Source organism: Thamnophis elegans, chromosome 9 (assembly GCF_009769535.1).
Source record: "Thamnophis elegans isolate rThaEle1 chromosome 9, rThaEle1.pri, whole genome shotgun sequence".
Taxonomy (NCBI): Eukaryota; Metazoa; Chordata; class Lepidosauria; order Squamata; family Colubridae; genus Thamnophis; species Thamnophis elegans.
The window spans coordinates 3,732,824-3,751,764 of NC_045549.1; the positions used below are offsets into that span (position 1 = coordinate 3,732,824).

Below are 18,941 nucleotides of genomic sequence, written 5' to 3' on the forward strand. Positions count from 1 at the left end.
TATGTCTCTCCTAGTCCTTCTTTTCCTTAAACTAGACATGCCCAGTTCCTGCAACCGTTCTTCATATGTTTTAACTCTGCAGGCCTTTAATCATCTTAATTTCGTTGAAAAAGCATCTTTGGGACAACTGTGACTTAGATGATTGAGAATCTCCATAGACTCTGATTCGGGAATGAAATGCTACCGGTTCAGCTCGGTTCAGCCCATCCGGAAGTAGAAAATGCTACCAGTTCGTAGAACCGGTAGTAAAAAATAGTTTTAAAAAGTTTAAAAAAACATTCCGTTGATTGCATGTCACACAGCTGATCTTCGGAACTTTAAAAAAAAACTTTTAAAGCATTTTTTTTACTACAGGTTCTCTGGAAAGAAAGAAAGAGAAAGAAGGGAGAAAGAAAGAGAAAGGGAGGGAAAAAGGAGAGGAAGGAAGGACTACAAACCTGGCACTAGACGCAGCTTCAGGGGATAATCCAGGGCTGGGAGGGACCTGGAGGTCATCTAGTCCAACCCTGCTCCAGCAGGACATTGTTAAAGTGAGTTTCTGTCTTTTGATCCCCCGGTTACATGGCTACAACATAGCCACGCCCGCCCAGTCACATGACCCCCCACCAAGCCACGCCCACAGAACCGGTAGTAAAAAAAAATTAGATTACATCACTGCTCTGATTTTATTTGTTTTCTTGCCAAAAAACTGCGGATACAAAAGTTTGGGCTAGACTCTTGTGGACTTCAACTCCCAGAATTCTCCAGCCAGCAGAATTCTGGGAGTTGAAGTCCACAAGTCTTAAAGTTGCCAAGTTTGGGAACCACTGGGCTAGAGGAATCAAAAGTTGGAATTAAGATTGCTGGGAGAAATATCAACAATCTCAAATATGTAGATGAGACCACTCTAGTGGCAGAAAGTGAAGAGGAACTAAAGAGCCTCTGGATGCGGGTGGAGGAGGAGAGTGCAAAAGTTGGCTCGAAACTCAACATTAAGAAAGCTAAGATCATGGCATCCGGCCCTCTCAACTCCTGGCGAATAGATGGGGAAGAAATGGAGGTAGTGACAGATTTTATTTTCCTGGGCTCCAGGATCACCGCAGATGAGGACTGCAGGCGAGAAATGAAGAGACGTTTGCTCCCAGGGAGGAAAGCTATGCCAAATCTAGAAAGCAGACTAAAAAGCAGAGACATCACCCTGCCAATAAAAGTGCATATAGTCAAGGCTGTGGTTTCCCCAGTTGCGATGGGTGGCTGTGAAAGTTTGGACCATAAGAAAGGCTGAGCGCCAAAGAATGGAGGCCTTTGAACTCTGGGGCTGGAGAAGAAGACTCCTGCATTGAGTCCCTTGGACTGCAAGGCCATCCAACCGGTCAGTCCTGGAGGAGATCAACCCTGACTGCTCTTTAGAAGGCCAGATCCTGAAGAGGAAACTCAAAGACTTTGGCCACCTAAGGAGAAGGAAGAAAGACTCCCTGGAGAAGAGCCTCATGCTGGGAACGATGGAGGGCAGAAGAAGAAGAAGGGGACGGCAGAGAACGAGGTGGCTGGATGGAGTCACCAAAGCAGTCGGCGTGAGCTTAAATGGACTCCAGAGGATGGTAGAGGACAGGAAGGCCTGGAGGAACATTCTCCATGGAATCGCGATGGGTCGGACAGGACTTCGCAACTAACAGCCACAAAAATGCAAAGCCTTCCCACTGGTTTGGTAGAACTGTGGCTGTGAAGAAGGGTTTCCCCCCCCCTCCCAATTCAGGCCCTTTTCGCAGTGACTTTTCGTAAGCAGGGGCCTCAGTGGACCTCCAAGCAGCTGCTAGGACAGATGTGCTCCACACATCTGCTGCTGAGAAATCCTTTATCGCATCTCCCCTTCCCTCCTTTCTCCCCCTCTTGTGCAAACGCGGTGGCTTTTAAGCAGGGAGCCGAACACGTCGATTAATTTAATGGTCCCCGTGAATCAACTTGAGTCACAACCATATCAATCAGTTTCATGACCCAACTAGGTAATATCATCAGTGCTAGAAGGGAGCTTGCAAAGAGGAGGAGGAGGAGGAGGAGGAGGAGGAGGAGGAGGAGGACGACGATGACGACGATGATGACGACGACAATGACTTTAGGGTCCTTGGTGCTCTCTGAAATTAGTTGCTTTCTTGCAAACATTTCATGACCCAGCTAGGTAACATGATCATTGCAAGAAGGGAGTGGGATTTGTGGAGAAGAGGAAGGGGGAGGAGGAGGAGGACAATGACTGTAGGGTCCTTGGTCCTCTCTGAGCTTGCTGGTTTTCTTCCAAATGTTGCACGACCCAAACTTGGTCACACCATCAGCGCTAGCTAACCGTCTGTTTCAAAGCCAGATCTCTGGATGGACCCAGAGATCTGGTGATCTGATGGGGCGGAAGGAATGCCCTTGAGGAACGAGGAGGAAAAGTTGCAACCAAGACCACGGGTCGGATAAAAGAAACCTGACTCCGGTCCCAGAACCGTAACCCGAGGAAGCGCCTCAGACCAGGACCCTCCCTAGTTCTCACGGGGATAAGAAAGAGGGAAGGCGGGGGAGAGCATTCAGACCCACAGGGATTCTATTACTAGTAACTTCATACTAGTGAAAATGGGGTTAGCCATTGTGATTGTGGTTTGGTAGGTCTGGTCTACCTTGAAGGTTGACAGGTGAGTACGAGGAAAAGGTTGCTCCAGAAAACACCTGATCCTCCTGGGATTTTGGCGGGGAGAATAGCTGTCCTGTTTCCCTGGAAATAAGCCCTCCCTGGATAATAATAATTCCAATCGGGCTTTTGAGCGCATGAATTAAAATAAGCCCACCCTGGAAATATCACAACACAGCAACAGCCAAGAGGTGACCACGCTCGCCTCCTCCTCCTCCTGCACCTCAAAAGTAATAAGGCCTCGCCGAAAATAAGGCCAAGCGCTTTTTTCGGAAGTCAAAAGAAAATAAGACCCTGTCTTATTTTCGGGGAAACACAATACAGACTGGAGATGTGTGTGTGTGCGTGCGTGTGTGTGTGCGTATGTGTGTTCCAGCCTAACTCTGGAACGCCTAGAGCAATTTCAACCAAACAGATGACTTACTCTCTGGAAACAAATACTATGGGGGTAAGACACCCCTAACACTCCTCGGTGTGTGCGTTCTGTTACGATACAGCCTGTTGTGCCTTAAAATGGCTTCTACTGCACTGCCGTAAAATGGCCTACGGTGGCCAAGCATAAAAGTATGTCAGATTGTGACGGCAAGAAAGAGAAGGCATTGTTTTAAAACTGAAATAGGTACGGCGTATTTTTACGGGTGTCGCATCGCACGTCCAAAATACTCTAACTAAATGTCTCACTTAACGAGACATTTTGGGGCTCCCTTGCGGTCGTAGGTCTGCGAACGGCCAAAGGATGATCAGGTCTTCGCGGTACACCCCCCCCCCCGAATTCTTTGGCAATGTCATGTCTGAAATGGTATAAGGCCAGGGTCTCCCCCTTCAGCAGGGGCTGGACTAGAAGACCTCCAAAGTCCCTTCCAGCTCTACTCTGAATGACTGAAAAGGCAACTAGATTTCCTTGTGATTTTTTCCCCCCCTTGAGAATGTTTCCCTTCTCATCCAACAAGCTTCATCAGTTCTGGCGCCTGGCTTCACTCCCCTGTTATTTTTTGAAAAGTTGCCAACTTGCCAGAGAAGAGTTAATCAATCTGGCCGCTTGAGAACTTCCTGGCTGGTTTCAGCCATCTGCAGGAACACGGCGCAATCCAGCTTCAGTTGAGCGAACAGGTGATGGACGGATTTCCTCCAAGTAGTAGCCTCTGCTTTCTCTCTTTCTCCAGAGTGCCTACAAGGCGAGGAAGCCCCTTAAAACCCCGAGTTGCTGGTGGAGTTATGTGAAGAAAACCTCCTGGAATATCCAGGTAAGGTTCCCGGAGAAAGAAAAATAACTTTTGTTTCTCCAAAACATTCTGTGTTGTTTGTTGAGTTAGTTCTTGCACTCTCTCCAACGGACTTTTGCAAGCAGACAAGCCTATTCGGAAGATGATTTCAGGCTTTTGAAAAACGTGGGGAGGAGACGGGGGTCTTTCATCCTTTCTTCTTGCTTTGAAAATTCTGGTTTTTGGTGGGGTGGTTTTTCCCCGCCCCCCAATCCGTGTTTACTGGCTGAATTTCTCGCAGCGTCTGGGCTGTTTTGCTGAGCCTTGCCTGAAATTGCCACCCATATGTGGATTCCAGGAATCAAGGATTTGCGTTCACACAACCTGCCCAGCCAAAGATCAGCCCAGCCACCCTTTAAATTTATGGATTTAGTGAAGTTTTCCGCCCTCGTCTCTCGGGGTGAGTTTGCGATTCGGGGGTGTGGAGCGGAAAAATCCCGATGAATTGAATCGAGAGTGTATATATTTACTTAAGTATGGGCAAAGGTAGTGGCAGAACGCAAGCCAAGAATGCCAGCTATGAAGGCAGCGGGCGAATTATCTTGAAATAAACAACGATTGAATGTTCCCTTCGGAATGGCATGCCGAGCGGAGCTTAAAAATAACTTCTACTTGAGTTCTTAAAAAGCCAGCCTTGACTTTTTCCCTCTTCGGAGAAAATAAACTCAAATTTGTTGTAGGAAAAACATAAAAAAACAGAATAATTTTGCACCTTTGTATCTGGGATATTTGTTTTAAAATGGCTCTCCGCTGGGCTGTTTATATCAGATGCATTTGGGAGGTTGGCAGTTCAGTTTGGCTGGCACTCTGCACATGCTTTGAGCAACTTTGGTGTTTGAACAACAGCTCTGGCCCACAGAAGAATTTCAGCTCTTTTGGGAAGGCTGAGTCTATATTCCGGTTTGGTGTGAAGTTGGACAATTGTGGCTTCTCTTCAGTGGATATATTTTCTAGAAACTCTTGGGCAGTTTTGCAAAGCAAAGGCAGCTTAAATGAAAGAAGGGTTTTTTTTTATTTTTATTTTTTTTGCCAAAGTTAGAATACAAAATAAAGAAAAAAAAGAAGAAGAAACAAGCTGACAATCATTTGACACTTATAATAATTTTTTTTTAAAAAATGTACAAAAAAATAACAAATATATCATTCCTATTAATATTCAACGTAAAAAAAAAGTTTGAATGCCGACAAATATATCAAAAGTACCTTTTGTTGCCCCCTTACATTAACAGGTCTTCAAATAGTTATAAACTTTCCCAAACTTCATAAACCTGAGACAAATATCCGGTTGCATAAAAACGTTCCCCGATGTGGAAGGTTAGAGAAAATGGTTTTTATGTTGCTGTAGACGTAAACATTTTTTCCTGTGAAATTTGTCCCCTCTGTTCTGAGTTCAAGTCCAGGGTTGATCGTTGAGTTCATTACTTGGTTGTTGACCAGTTGTGATATTTGCGGATGAGCCTCCTTCATGGTGAAGATCAAACGAAGGGAAGAGAAGGAAGGAAGGATGTAGCGGCCACGGAGGAAAAGAGATAAGCCTCCAATAGATAGATGAATGAATGTAATTCATGGAATGTAATTCTTCAAGAGAATTTTTTGTAGCTGAGGGTTGAACTCAGAGCTTGGTGGTTTTCTGGAAGACGTTTCATGACCCAACTAGGGAACATCATCAGTACTAAGAGGAGGAGGAGGAGGAGAACTGTGGAGTCTTTGGTACCCTCTGGACTTGGTTGCTTTCTTGCAGACATCTCATGACCCAACTAAGGAACATCATCAGTACTAAAAGGGAGAGGGGTTTTCTCTCTCTTAATGTACAAGTGGTTTGCCTTGCTAATGTTGGTGTGAGTGTGTTTTTTTTTCCCTTGCTAGTTCCTTGATTAAGGGAACTAGTTAATTGGGGAATCACCTAGTTACAGAACTTTAGCTGTGGTGCTCTCTGAGCTTGGTGGTTTTCTTGCAGACGTTTCAAGGCCCACCTAGGTAACATCATCTGTGCTAATGGTGCTACTGATTACTGTGCTGTTATACCGTAGCATGGATGATGTTACCTAGGTGGGTCTTGAAACGCCTGCAAGAAAACCAATACGCTCAGAGAGCACCAAGGACCCAAAGGTGGCCTTCCTCCTTTCCACCACCACTTCCTCCGGCTCCTCCTCCTCGCCACCCTTCCAGCACTGATGATGTTACCTAGCTGGGTCATGAAACGTCGGCGAGAAAAACCACCAAGCTCAGGGAACACCAAAGAGCCCGCATGGGTCGAGTTGACAGTTCCCCTGTTGAATTTTGGCCTTCGAAAGGGGCAGGAATCTAGAACCCGGGCAGTTCTAGAGCATTATCCATGCTGTCTTCGGTGCTGCAGCATTTCTTTAGAAGTTTATAATGCGGTGCTCGCAGATTTCAGGCCTCGGAGTTGATTTGAGTGAGCTGCTTGAAGGTTAGGCTTGCAAAGGATCAACCGATCTGGCTGGCACCAGAGCTGCGGAATGAAGTCACTGCTTAGGGATCTTGGGTTGGAGGGTGGAGTGTTCACTTGGATCCCAAAGGAGAACTCTAGCGGAGACGATAAACAATTGCATCAGGCGCCGTGGTGGCAAGGTGTGCAAAACAGAAGAGAGCCGAGGTGGCGCAGTGGTTAAATGCAGCACTGCAGGCTACTGCTAGATCAGCAGTTCAGCGGTTCAAATCTCACCGGCTCAGGGTTGACTCAGCCTTCCATCCTTCCGAGGTGGGTAAAATGAGGACCCAGATTGTTGGGGGCAATATGCTGACTCTCTGTAAACCGCTTAGAGAGGGCTGAAAGCTCTATGAAGCGGTATATAAGTCTACTGCTATTTGCCATTTGGCGAATAAAAAGGTGTTTCTTTCTTTATTAATTATTAAGATTTTTTTTTACGGCTGCCCGTTTCACTTACGGCGATTCGAGGCAGCTTACAGCAAAAATTCTGTAGAGATTCTCCGTCGTCCAGTTCATGGTTGTCCCCAAGGGGCTTTTTCAAGTGGATTTTCTTGGTTTCTTTTTCTTTGAAGAGGTTTCACTTCTCATCCGAGGAGCTTCATCGGTTTCCAATCCAAGAAGCTTCCATTCCGCACCTTCCAGTCAGAGCTGAAGAAGCTTCTTGGATGAGAAGGGAAACGTCTTCAAAGAAAAGCAAGAAATTGCAGTTGCCTCTTGAAAAAGCATTTTTGGGGGGAGGGAAAGGAGCAGAGGAGGAGGAGAGGAAAGGAAGAAAAGAGAAAGAGGGGGAAGGAAGGGAAGGAAGGGAAGAGAAAGGAGGAAAGGAGAGAAAGAGAAAGGAAAGGAAGGGAAAGGAAGGGAACGGAAAGGAAAGGAAGAAAAGAGAAAGAGAGGGAAGGAAAGGGAAAGGAAAGAAAGAGAAAAGAAGGGAACGGAAAGGAAGAAAAGAGAAAGAGAGGGAAGGAAAGGGGAAGGAAAGGGAAAGAGAGGAACGGAAAGGAAGAAAAGAAAAAGAGAGGAAAGGAAAGGGAAAGGGAAGAAAGAGAAAGGAAGGGAACGGAAAGGAAGAAAACAGAAAGAGAGGGAAGGAAAGGGAAAGGAAAGAGAAAGAGAGGGAAGGAAAGGGAAAGGAAAGAGAAAGAGAGGGAGGGAAAGGAAAGAGAAAGGAAGGGAACGGAAAGGAAGAAAAGAGAAAGAGAGGGAAGGAAAGGGAAAGGAAAGGAAAGAAAAGAAGGGAATGGAAAGGAAGAAAAGAGAAAGAGAGGGAAGGAAAGGGAAAGGAAAGAGAAAGAGAGGGAAGGAAAGGGAAAGGAAAGAGAAAGGAAGGGAACGGAAAGGAAGAAAAGAGAAAGAGAGGGAAGGAAAGGGAAAGGAAAGAGAAAGGGAGGAACGGAAAGGAAGAAAAGAGAAAGAGAGGGAAGGAAAGGGAAAGGAAAGGAAAGAAAAGAAGGGAATGGAAAGGAAGAAAAGAGAAAGAGAGGGAAGGAAAGGGAAAGGAAAGAGAAAGAGAGGGAAGGAAAGGGAAAGGAAAGAGAAAGAGAGGGAAGGAAAGGGAAAGGAAAGAGAAAGGAAGGGAACGGAAAGGAAGAAAAGAAAAAGAGAGGAAAGGAAAGGGAAAGGGAAGAAAGAGAAAGGAAGGGAACGGAAAGGAAGAAAACAGAAAGAGAGGGAAGGAAAGGGAAAGGAAAGAGAAAGGGAGGAACGGAAAGGAAGAAAAGAAAAAGAGAGGAAAGGAAAGGGAAAGGAAAGGAAAGAAAAGAAGGGAATGGAAAGGAAGAAAAGAGAAAGAGAGGGAAGGAAAGGGAAAGGAAAGAGAAAGGGAGGAACGGAAAGGAAGAAAAGAGAAAGAGAGGGAAGGAAAGGGAAAGGGAAGAAAGAGAAAGGAAGGGAACGGAAAGGAAGAAAACAGAAAGAGAGGGAAGGAAAGGGAAAGGAAAGAGAAAGGAAGGGAACGGAAAGGAAGAAAAGAGAAAGAGAGGGAAGGAAAGGGAAGGAAAGGAAAGAAAAGAAGGGAATGGAAAGGAAGAAAAGAGAAAGAGAGGGAAGGAAAGGGGAAGGAAAGAGAAAGGGAGGAACGGAAAGGAAGAAAAGAAAAAGAGAGGAAAGGAAAGGGAAAGGGAAGAAAGAGAAAGGAAGGGAACGGAAAGGAAGAAAACAGAAAGAGAGGGAAGGAAAGGGAAAGGAAAGAGAAAGGGAGGAACGGAAAGGAAGAAAAGAAAAAGAGAGGAAAGGAAAGGGAAAGGAAAGGAAAGAAAAGAAGGGAAGGGAAAGGAAGAAAAGAGAAAGAGAGGGAAGGAAAGGAAAGGAAAGAGAAAGGGAGGAACGGAAAGGAAGAAAAGAGAAAGAGAGGGAAGGAAAGGGAAAGGAAAGAGAAAGGGAGGAACGGAAAGGAAGAAAAGAAAAAGAGAGGAAAGGAAAGGGAAAGGAAAGAGAAAGGGAGGAACGGAAAGGAAGAAAAGAAGGGAAAGGAAAGGAAAGAAAAGAAGGGAATGGAAAGGAAGAAAAGAGAAAGAGAGGGAAGGAAAGGAAAGGAAAGAGAAAGGGAGGAACGGAAAGGAAGAAAAGAGAAAGAGAGGGAAGGAAAGGGAAAGGAAAGAGAAAGGGAGGAACGGAAAGGAAGAAAAGAAAAAGAGAGGAAAGGAAAGGGAAAGGAAAGGAAAGAAAAGAAGGGAATGGAAAGGAAGAAAAGAGAAAGAGAGGGAAGGAAAGGGAAAGGAAAGAGAAAGGGAGGAACGGAAAGGAAGAAAAGAGAAAGAGAGGGAAGGAAAGGGAAAGGAAAGGAAAGAAAAGAAGGGAATGGAAAGGAAGAAAAGAGAAAGAGAGGGAAGGAAAGGGGAAGGAAAGAGAAAGGGAGGAACGGAAAGGAAGAAAAGAAAAAGAGAGGAAAGGAAAGGGAAAGGGAAGAAAGAGAAAGGAAGGGAACGGAAAGGAAGAAAACAGAAAGAGAGGGAAGGAAAGGGAAAGGAAAGAGAAAGGGAGGAACGGAAAGGAAGAAAAGAAAAAGAGAGGAAAGGAAAGGGAAAGGAAAGGAAAGAAAAGAAGGGAATGGAAAGGAAGAAAAGAGAAAGAGAGGGAAGGAAAGGGAAAGGAAAGAGAAAGGGAGGAACGGAAAGGAAGAAAAGAGAAAGAGAGGGAAGGAAAGGGAAAGGAAAGAGAAAGGGAGGAACGGAAAGGAAGAAAAGAAAAAGAGAGGAAAGGAAAGGAAAGGAAAGAGAAAGGGAGGAACGGAAAGGAAGAAAAGAAAAAGAGAGGAAAGGAGAAGGGAAAGGAAAGGAAGAAAAGAAGGGAATGGAAAGGAAGAAAAGAGAAAGAGAGGGAGGAAAGGGAAAGAAAGAGAAAGGGAGGAACGGAAAGGAAGAAAAGAGAAAGAGAGGGAAGGAAAGGGAAAGGAAAGAGAAAGGGAGGAACGGAAAGGAAGAAAAGAAAAAGAGAGGAAAGGAAAGGGAAAGGAAAGAGAAAGGGAGGAACGGAAAGGAAGAAAAGAAAAAGAGAGGAAAGGAAAGGGAAAGGAAAGGAAAGAAAAGAAGGGAATGGAAGGAAGAAAAGAGAAAGAGAGGGAAGGAAAGGGAAAGGAAAGAGAAAGGGAGGAACGGAAAGGAAGAAAAGAGAAAGAGAGGGAAGGAAAGGGAAAGGAAAGAGAAAGGGAGGAACGGAAAGGAAGAAAAGAAAAAGAGAGGAAAGGAAAGGGAAAGGAAAGGAAAGAAAAGAAGGGAATGGAAAGGAAGAAAAGAGAAAGAGAGGGAAAGGAAAGAGAAAGGAAAGAGAAAGGGAGGAACGGAAGGAAGAAAAGAAAAAGAGAGGAAAGGAAAGGAAAGGAAAGGAAAGAAAAGAAGGGAATGGAAAGGAAGAAAAGAGAAAGAGAGGGAAGGAAAGGGAAAGGAAAGAGAAAGGGAGGAACGGAAAGGAAGAAAAGAGAAAGAGAGGGAAGGAAAGGGAAAGGGAAGAAAGAGAAAGGAAGGGAATGGAAAGGAAGAAAACAGAAAGAGAGGGAAGGAAAGGGAAAGGAAAGAGAAAGGAAGGGAACGGAAAGGAAGAAAAGAGAAAGAGAGGGAAGGAAAGGGAAAGGAAAGGAAAGAAAAGAAGGGAATGGAAAGGAAGAAAAGAGAAAGAGAGGGAAGGAAAGGGAAAGGAAAGAGAAAGGGAGGAACGGAAAGGAAGAAAAGAGAAAGAGAGGGAAAGAAAAGGAAGAAAGGAAAGGAAAAAAAGAGAAAGGAAGGGAACAGAAAGGAAAAAAAAGAGAAAGAGAGGGAAGGAAAGGGAAAGGAAATGAAAGAGAAAGAGAGGGAAGGAAAGGGAAAGGAAAGAGAAAGGGAGGAAAGGAAAGGAAGAAAGACAAAGGGAGGAAAGGAAAGGAAAAGAAAGGAAAGGAAGAAAAGAGAAGAGAGGGAAAGAAAAGGAAGAAAGGAAAGGAAAAAAAGAGAAAGGAAAGGAAAATAATATAATAATGTAATAATTATACATGAAACCGCTGGGCGAGATCATTCGGAGGCACGGGATAAAATACCACCAATATGCGGACGATACACAGTTGTATCTGTCCGCCCCGTGCCAACTCAATGAAGCGGTGGATGTGATGAACCAGGGCCTTGAGGCTGTTAAAGACTGGATGAGAGCTAACAAACTGGTGCTCAACCCGGAAAAGACCGAGTGGCTGTTGTGTTTTCCTCCCAAAAATTTGGTTAATGTTCCATCAATCAGGCTGGGGGGACAAAATTTATACCCCTCAGACAGGGTCCGCAACTTGGGAGTCCTCCTGGACCCACAGCTGAGTTTCGACCATCATTTGTCAGCTGTGACCAGGGGGGCATTTGCTCAGGTTCGCCTGATGCGCCAGTTGCGGCCCTACCTGAACCGGGAGGCTCTCACAACAGTCACTCGAGCCCTTGTGACCTCTAGGCTGGAATACTGCAACGTGCTCTACATGGGGCTGCCCTTGAAGAGCATCCGGAGACTTCAGCTAGTCCAGAATGCGGCCGCGCGAGTGATCGTGGGCGCACCACGGTTCGCCCACATAACACCGATCCTCTGTGAGCTGCGCTGGCTACCTGTTGATCTCCGGGTGCACTTCAAGGTCCTACTTACCACTCACAAAGCGCTCCATGGTAGTGGATCTGGCTATTTGAGAGACCGCCTTCTGCCAATTACCTCCCTGCGTCCCATCAGATCGCACAGGGTAGGCCTCCTCCGAATCCCATCCGCCAGTCAGTGCCGACTGGCGACTACGCGGAGGAGAGCCTTCTCAGTTGCAGCTCCAACGCTATGGAACAATCTCCCCGTGGAGATCCGCACCCTCACCACCGCCCAGGCCTTCCGCACGGCCCTTAAGATCTGGCTATCCCGTCAGGCCTGGGGATGAAAAATCTGAGTTTGTCCCCTCCCGAATGATGAATGAATGTTGTGCTCTATTTTTAATATTATGTATTGTCTTATGTTTTTTTGTCTTTGTACCCCCTTCCCCGCGTTTTGTAAGCCGCCCTGAGTCCCCTCAGGGAAAAGGGCGGCCTATAAATTATAATAAACATTAAAAAAAAAACATTAAAAAAAACATTAAAATAAAATATCTATGGAGATTCTCAGCTCTCTAGGTCATAGTTTCCCCAAAGGTGCTTTTTTCAGGAGGCAAATGGACTTTCTTCTTCTTTTTTTTTCTTTGAAGATGTTTCGCTTCGCATCTAAGAAGCTTCTTCAGCTCTGACCGGATAGTGAGGAAGGATTGATACTCCTTGCAAAGACAGTTTATAAATAAGAAAACAAAACGAAAGGAAACTGAGGCTGGGAATCAAAATTAAGCTCATTTTCCAGGTCCAGCTTCTGAGAGAGAAGGAAACGACCCACTCCATTGGTACAAGGTGCAAAGTTTGGGCCCTCTTTAAGAAATGCAAACTTTCCCGAAATGGCTTCAGCTGCCGGGAACACGAGGCCGGTTTGTCATTAACTAGATATAAATATTTTTCAAGGGCAGGAATCCAGTTCCCACCCACACCCTCCTGGACTGGCACCAGCAAGGGAAAGTGCTGTCATTTATTGGGGTGGGGGGCTGAGAAGGGAAGAGATCCTGAAATGACAAAGGGTGCATAGGTAGTCCTTGACTTGTGATGAGAATTAAACCCAGCATTGATGTTGCTACGTGGGCAATTGCAGGCCAAAGTCACCCAGCTGGCTTTGATGCCCAAGGTGGGACTAGAACTCACCGTCTCCTGGTGATTGGCCCAAAGTCACCCAGCTGGCTTTCATGCCTAAGGCAGGACTAGAATTCACTGGCTCCTGGTGATTGGCCCAAAGTCACCCAGCTGGCTTTCATGCATAAGGTGGGACTAGAACTCACCATCTCCTGGTGATTGGCCCAAAGTCACCCAGCTGGCTTTGATGCCTAAGGTGGGACTAGAACTCACTGTCTCCTGGTGATTGGCCCAAAATCACCCAGCTGGCTTTCATGCTCAAGGTGGGACTAGAACTCACCGTCCCCTGGTGATTGGCCCAAAGTCACCCAGCTGGCTTTCATGCCTAAGGCAGGACTAGAATTCACTGGCTCCTGGTGATTGGCCCAAAGTCACCCAGCTGGCTTTGATGCCTAAGGCGGGACTAGAACTCACCGTCTCCTGGTGATTGGCCCAAAGTCACCCAGCTGGCTTTCATGCCTAAGGCAGGACTAGAATTCACTGGCTCCTGGTGATTGGCCCAAAGTCACCCAGCTGGCTTTCATGCATAAGGTGGGACTAGAACTCACCATCTCCTGGTGATTGGCCCAAAGTCACCCAGCTGGCTTTGATGCCCAAGGTGGGACTAGAACTCACTGTCTCCTGGTGATTGGCCCAAAATCACCCAGCTGGCTTTCATGCTCAAGGTGGGACTAGAACTCACCGTCCCCTGGTGATTGGCCCAAAGTCACCCAGCTGGCTTTCATGCCTAAGGCAGGACTAGAATTCACTGGCTCCTGGTGATTGGCCCAAAGTCACCCAGCTGGCTTTGATGCCTAAGGCGGGACTAGAACTCACCGTCTCCTGGTGATTGGCCCAAAGTCACCCAGCTGGCTTTCATGCCCAAGGTGGGACTAGAACTCACCGTCTCCTGGTGATCGGCCCAAAGTCACCCAGCTGGCTTTCATGCCCAAGGTGGGACTAGAACTCACCGTCCCCTGGTGATTGGCCCAAAGTCACCCAGCTAGCTTTCACTCATAAAGCGGGACTAGAACTCACCGTCCCCTGGTGATTGGCCCAAAGTCACCCAGCTGGCTTTCATGCCCAAGGTGGGACTAGAACTCACCGTCTCCTGGTGATCGGTCCAAAGTCACCCAGCCGGCTTTCCTACATAAGGCAGAACTAGAACTCACCGTCTCCCGCGCCTTAACCCACTAGGCCGAACTGGCTCTTCCTTTGCTGGAGCGGCTGTTAGATCGCACCCATTCTTGCATTGTGTGGGATTGGCTAGACTTGAATACAAGACAGTCCTCAGCTTACGACCAGAATGGAGCCTGCCCATTACGGTTGTTCGTGGGATATCGGGTCGTCTGCATGACTGATTTTTTAAATCATTAAGCGAATGTCCTGCTTGTTAAGCGAACCAAAATTTGGCTGTGGAATGATATGGCCACAGATGAGGAGTAAATTGCTGTTTTGGGGCAAAGCTGTTGTAAGATACAACACAATACAAATAGTAACACAGTTGTGTTAATTGAATGTGGCTTCCCCTTTGACTTTGCTTGTCAAGGTCGCAACAGGGGATCATGTGACCCCGGACACTGCGACCGTCATAAATATGAGATGGTGGCCATGTGTCTGCATTTCAGTCATGCGATCCTGGGGATGCTACAACGGTCGTAAGTGTGGGAAATGCTCCCAAGTCACTTTTTCAGTGACTTGAGAGCATTTCCCACACTTACGACCGTTGTGGCATCCCCAGGATTGCATGATTTTTTTCAGTGCCGTTGTAACTTTGAATGGTCACTAAATGAACCGATGTAAGTCGAGGACCCCCTGTATTTATGACAATCATTCGCAGTGTCCCGGGTCACGTGATTTCCCCCTTTTGCAACCTTCTGACAAGCAAAGTCAATGGGGAAGCCAGATTCACTTAACAGCGGCGCTATTAACAACTGGCACGATTCACTTAACAACTATAGCAAGAATGGTAAAATGAGGCAAAACACGCTGAACAAATGTCTCACTTAACAACAGAAATGTTGGCTCCATTGTGGTCGTATGTCGGGGACCACCTGCATAAAAGGGGGCCTTTTTCAGGAGAAAAATGTAGGCAGGTGAACCTATTTTTAATTTGTTTAGATTATTGTGGTCGTAAATCGAGGACTCCCTGCATAAAATGCGCCTTTTCGGGGGAAAATGTAGGCAGGTGAGCCTAGTTTAAATTTATTATTTTTAGATTATTGTGGTCGTAAATCGAGGACTACCTGCGTAAAAGGGGGCCTTTTGAGGAGAAAAATGCAGGCACCTCAACCTATTTTTAAATTTTTTATATTGCGGTCATAAGTCGGGGACTAACTGCATAAAAGGGGGCCTTTTCTGGAGAAAAAATTTTGGCAGGTGAACCTATTTTTTATTTGTTTAGATTATTGTGGTCGTAAGTCGGGGACTAACTACATAAAAGGGGGCCTTTTCAGGAGAAAAATGTGGGCAGGTGAACCTATCTTTATTTATTTATTTATTTATTTATTTATTTATTAGATTATTATGGTCGTAAGTCGGGGACTAACTGCATAAAAGGGGGCCTTTTCAGAAGAAAAATGTAGGCAGGTGAAACTAGTTTTAAATATTTTTTTTTAGATAATTGTGGTCATAAATCGAGGACTACCTGCGTAAAAGGGGGCCTTTTGAGGAGAAAAATGCAGGCACTTCAACTATTTTTAATTTTTTTTTATATTGCGGTCATAAGTTGAGGACTACCTGCATAAAAGAGGCCTTTTCAGGAGAAAAATGGGGCAAATAAACCTATCTTTATTTATTTATTTGATTATTTGATTATTATGGTCGTAAGTCGAGGACTAACTGCATAAAAGAGGCCTTTCCAGGAGAAAAATGTGGGCAGGTGAACCTATATTTAATTTGTTTAGATTATTGTGGTCGTAATCGAGGACTACCTGCGTAAAAGGGTGGCCTTTTGAGGAGAAAAATGCAGGCACCTCAACTATTTTTTTTTTTGTATTGCGGTCATAAGTTGAGGACTACCTGCATAAAAGAGGCCTTTTCAGGAGAAAAATGGGGGCAAATAAACCTATCTTTATTTATTTATTTGATTATTTGATTATTATGGTCGTAAGTCGAGGACTAACTGCATAAAAGAGGCCTTTCCAGGAGAAAAATGTGGGCAGGTGAACCTATATTTAATTTGTTTAGATTATTGTGGTCGTAAATCGAGGACTACCTGCGTAAAAGGGTGGCCTTTTGAGGAGAAAAATGCAGGCACCTCAAACTATTTTTTTTTGTATTGCGGTCATAAGTTGAGGACTACCTGCATAAAAGGGGGCCTTTTCAGGAGAAAAAATGTAGGCAGGTGAGCCTGTTTTTTAAAAAAAAAAAAAATCGATTATTCGTTCGGGGGGGGGGGAGACGGGAGATGAATAATACGGGAGAGTTACAATGCTCCCTTTATCTTCCGTGACACCCGAAGCTTTGCAAAACCATCTGGAGCCGAGCCCGGTTTTTCTGGCAGGAACCGATCCAAGAACGATGGCTTTGATGCCGGAATATTCCTTTTTGGGGCGCTGGGCCATTCTCTGGGCTTTTGTTCCTGGTTCGGTTGAAGCCAAAGGAGGCCAGGAACGCCGTGAAATAAAGACAAAGAAACAGAGAGGACGGCGGGCAATTTCTACCGTGACCTGGGCCTTTCCCCCCAATTCGGTACAGGTAGTCCTCGACTTACGACCTCAGTTGAGATCAGAATTTCGGTTGCCCGGCGAAGCAGCTGTTCAGTGAGATACTCTCGATTTTACAACCTTTCTTCCCCCCCCTCCCCACGGTTGTTAAGTGAATCACTCTGGTTGTGAATTGAATTTCAGGTTCCGCCATTGGTGGCATTCCCCCAATTCGGTACAGGTATCCTCGACTTACGACCTCAATTGACATCGGAACTTTGGTTGGTTGTTCAGCGAGTCACTCTGGATTTCAGGTGAAGGATACTGCAAAATCCCCATTCCTTCCTTGCTCCAGGGGAAGGATGCTGCAAAATCCCCATTCCCTCCCCACTCTGGGCCCAGCCAGAGGTGGTATTCCCCCGAAGTACTCAAAATTTCCGCTACCGGTTCTCCAGAACCTTTCAGAACCTGCTGAATTTTGACCCCTGCGGTTCCGGTCCGAACAGGCAGAATACCCCCTCTGAATAGGTGGGCAAAAATGCAAAATCGTTGGAACATCTGTCGATGAGCCCATAATACTAGTTTTCCTTGGAGAACTGGGCCAGTTTTCTCCCAGATTAGCAATGCTGCCCCTCCGTTCTGCAAAATCCTTGCGGGGCTGAGCTGCAGCATTGCTAACCTGGGGGGAAACTGGCCCAGTTCTCCAAGGAAAATTAGCATCCCTATTATTAGCTCATCGCATATTCAGAAATTCAGCTTTGCACGCCTTCTATGCCCAATTCAGAATCAGATTCAAAAATCAGAATAGAGCTGGAAGGGACCTGGAGGTCTTCTAGTCCAGCCCCCAAACTCAAGAAGGAGACCCCCAAACCCTTTCAGGGAAATGGCCGCCCTATCTCCTCTTTAAAACCTCCAGTGATGGAGGAGGACCACAACTTCTGGTGGCAAGCTGTTCCACGGATTAATATGTCCTCGCTGTCAGGAAGTTTCTCCTTAATCCCAAGTTGCTTGATTAGTTTCCATCCAGTGTTTCTTGTCCTGCCTTCAGGGGATTTGGAGCATAATTTTCTATCTCTTCTTTGTGGCGGCCCCTCAAATATTGGAACTATCATGTCCCCCCCCCCCCCCAGTCCTTCTTTTCCCTAGGGTAGCCGAACCCGAATCCTGCAACCGTCTTCGTGTGTTTTAGTCTCCGGGCCTTTAAAATGATCTTAGTTGCTCTTCTCTGCATTTTTTCCGAAGTCTCAACATCTTTTTTGTACCGTGAAAAAACTGGATGCTGTATTCCAGGTGTGGCCTTACTAAGGCTTTATAAAGCGGTGCTGATACTTCATGTGGTTTTAATTCTATGCCTCTGTTTATGTAACCGAGGATCACATTAGCACGTCACACAGCTGATCTTTGGAACTACTTTTCTTAAGCATTTTATTTACTACAGGTTTTCTGGAAACACAGCGGGGTGGGGTGGGGGTCCATTTTTTTGTTCCCAGCTAGGCCAAAAACGGGGGTGGGGGTGGGGGGTGCTGAGAAAGAGAAAGGAAAAAAAAGAAAGAAAGAAGAAAGGAAAGAAAGAAGAAAAAAGAAAGAGGAAAGAAGGAAAGAAAAGAATAAGAGAAAAAGGAAAGAAGAAAGAAGGAAAGAAAAGAAATGAAGGAAAGAAGGAAAGAAAGAAAGAAAAAGAGAGGAAAGAAAGAAAGAAACAAAAGGAGAAAGAAAGGAAAGAAAGAAAGAGAGAAAGAAAAAAGAAAAGAAGAAAGAAGGGAGAAAGAAAGGAAAAGAAAGAAAAGGAAAAGAAGGAAAGAAAAAGAAAGAAAGGAGAAAGAAAGGAAAGAAAGAAAGAAAGAAAGGAAAGAAAAAAGAAAGAAAGAAAGAAAGAAAAAAAGGAGAAAGAAAGAGAACAAGAAGGAGAAAGGAAGGAAAAGAGAAAGAAGGGAAAGAAAGGAAAAGAAAGAAGAGAGAAAGAAAAAGAAAGAAGAAAGAGAAGGAGAAAGAAAGAAAAACAAAGAAGGAGAAAGGAAAGAAAGAAAGAAAAAAAAAGAAAAAGAAAGAAAGAAAGAAGGGAGAAAGAAAGGAAAAGAAAGAAAAGGGGAAAGAAAGGAAAGAAAAGAAAGAGAAAAAAGGAAAAAGAAGAAGAAAGGAAAAGAACGAAAAGAAAGAAAGAAGAAAAAGAGGAGAAGAAAGAAAGAAACAAGAGGGAGAAGAAAGGAAAAGAAAAAAAAGGGGGAAAAAGAAGGAAAGAAGAAAGAAAGAAAGAAGAAAAGAAGAAAAGAAAAAGAAAAAGAGAAAAAGAGGAGAAAAGAAAGAAGACAACAAAGGGAGAAAGAAAGGAAAAGAAAAAGAAGGGAGAAAGAAGAAAGAAAGAAAGAAGGGAAAGAAAGGAAAGAAAAAGAAGAAAGAAAGAAAGAAAAAAGAAAAGAAAGAAGAAAAAAAAAGAAAAAAGAAAGAAAGGAAAGAAAGGAAAAGAAAGAAAGAAGGGGGAAAGAAAGGAAAAGAAAGAAAGAAGAGAAAGAAAGGAAAGAAAGAAAGAGAGAAAAGAAAGAAAGAAAAAAAAGGAGAAAGAAGGAAAAGAAAGAAGAAAGAAAAGAAAAAAGAAAGAAAGAAAAAAGGAAGGAAAGAAAGAAGAAGGAAAGAAAGAAAGAAAGAAGGGAGAAAGAAGAAAAAACAAGAAGGGAGAAAGAAAGGAAAAGAAAGAAAGAAAGAAGAAGAAAGAGAAAGAAGGAAAGAAAGAAGAAGGGGGAAAGAAAGGAAAAAAGAAAGAAAGAAGGGAAAAGAAAGAGA

At 44.9% G+C, this 18,941-nt stretch overlaps 2 protein-coding genes across 3 annotated transcripts in view; both read left to right on the top strand.

Annotated features, from left to right (window-relative positions):
* The first annotated feature begins 3,808 nt into the window (after positions 1-3,808).
* UBOX5 (U-box domain containing 5) overlaps positions 3,809-18,941 on the top strand; it is an 81,572-nt gene continuing 66,439 nt past the window's right edge. Inside the window, exon 1 of the mRNA XM_032224083.1 lies at positions 3,809-3,888. The gene's annotated coding sequence lies outside the window, so the exon portion shown is untranslated. The remainder of the gene's footprint in view (positions 3,889-18,941) is intronic.
* The window catches only part of LZTS3 (leucine zipper tumor suppressor family member 3), a 42,150-nt gene continuing 27,019 nt past the window's right edge, over positions 3,811-18,941 (top strand). Inside the window, exon 1 of one of the 2 annotated variants that reach the window (XM_032224077.1) lies at positions 3,811-3,888. The gene's annotated coding sequence lies outside the window, so the exon portion shown is untranslated. The other variant, XM_032224079.1, reaches the window with a different exon arrangement.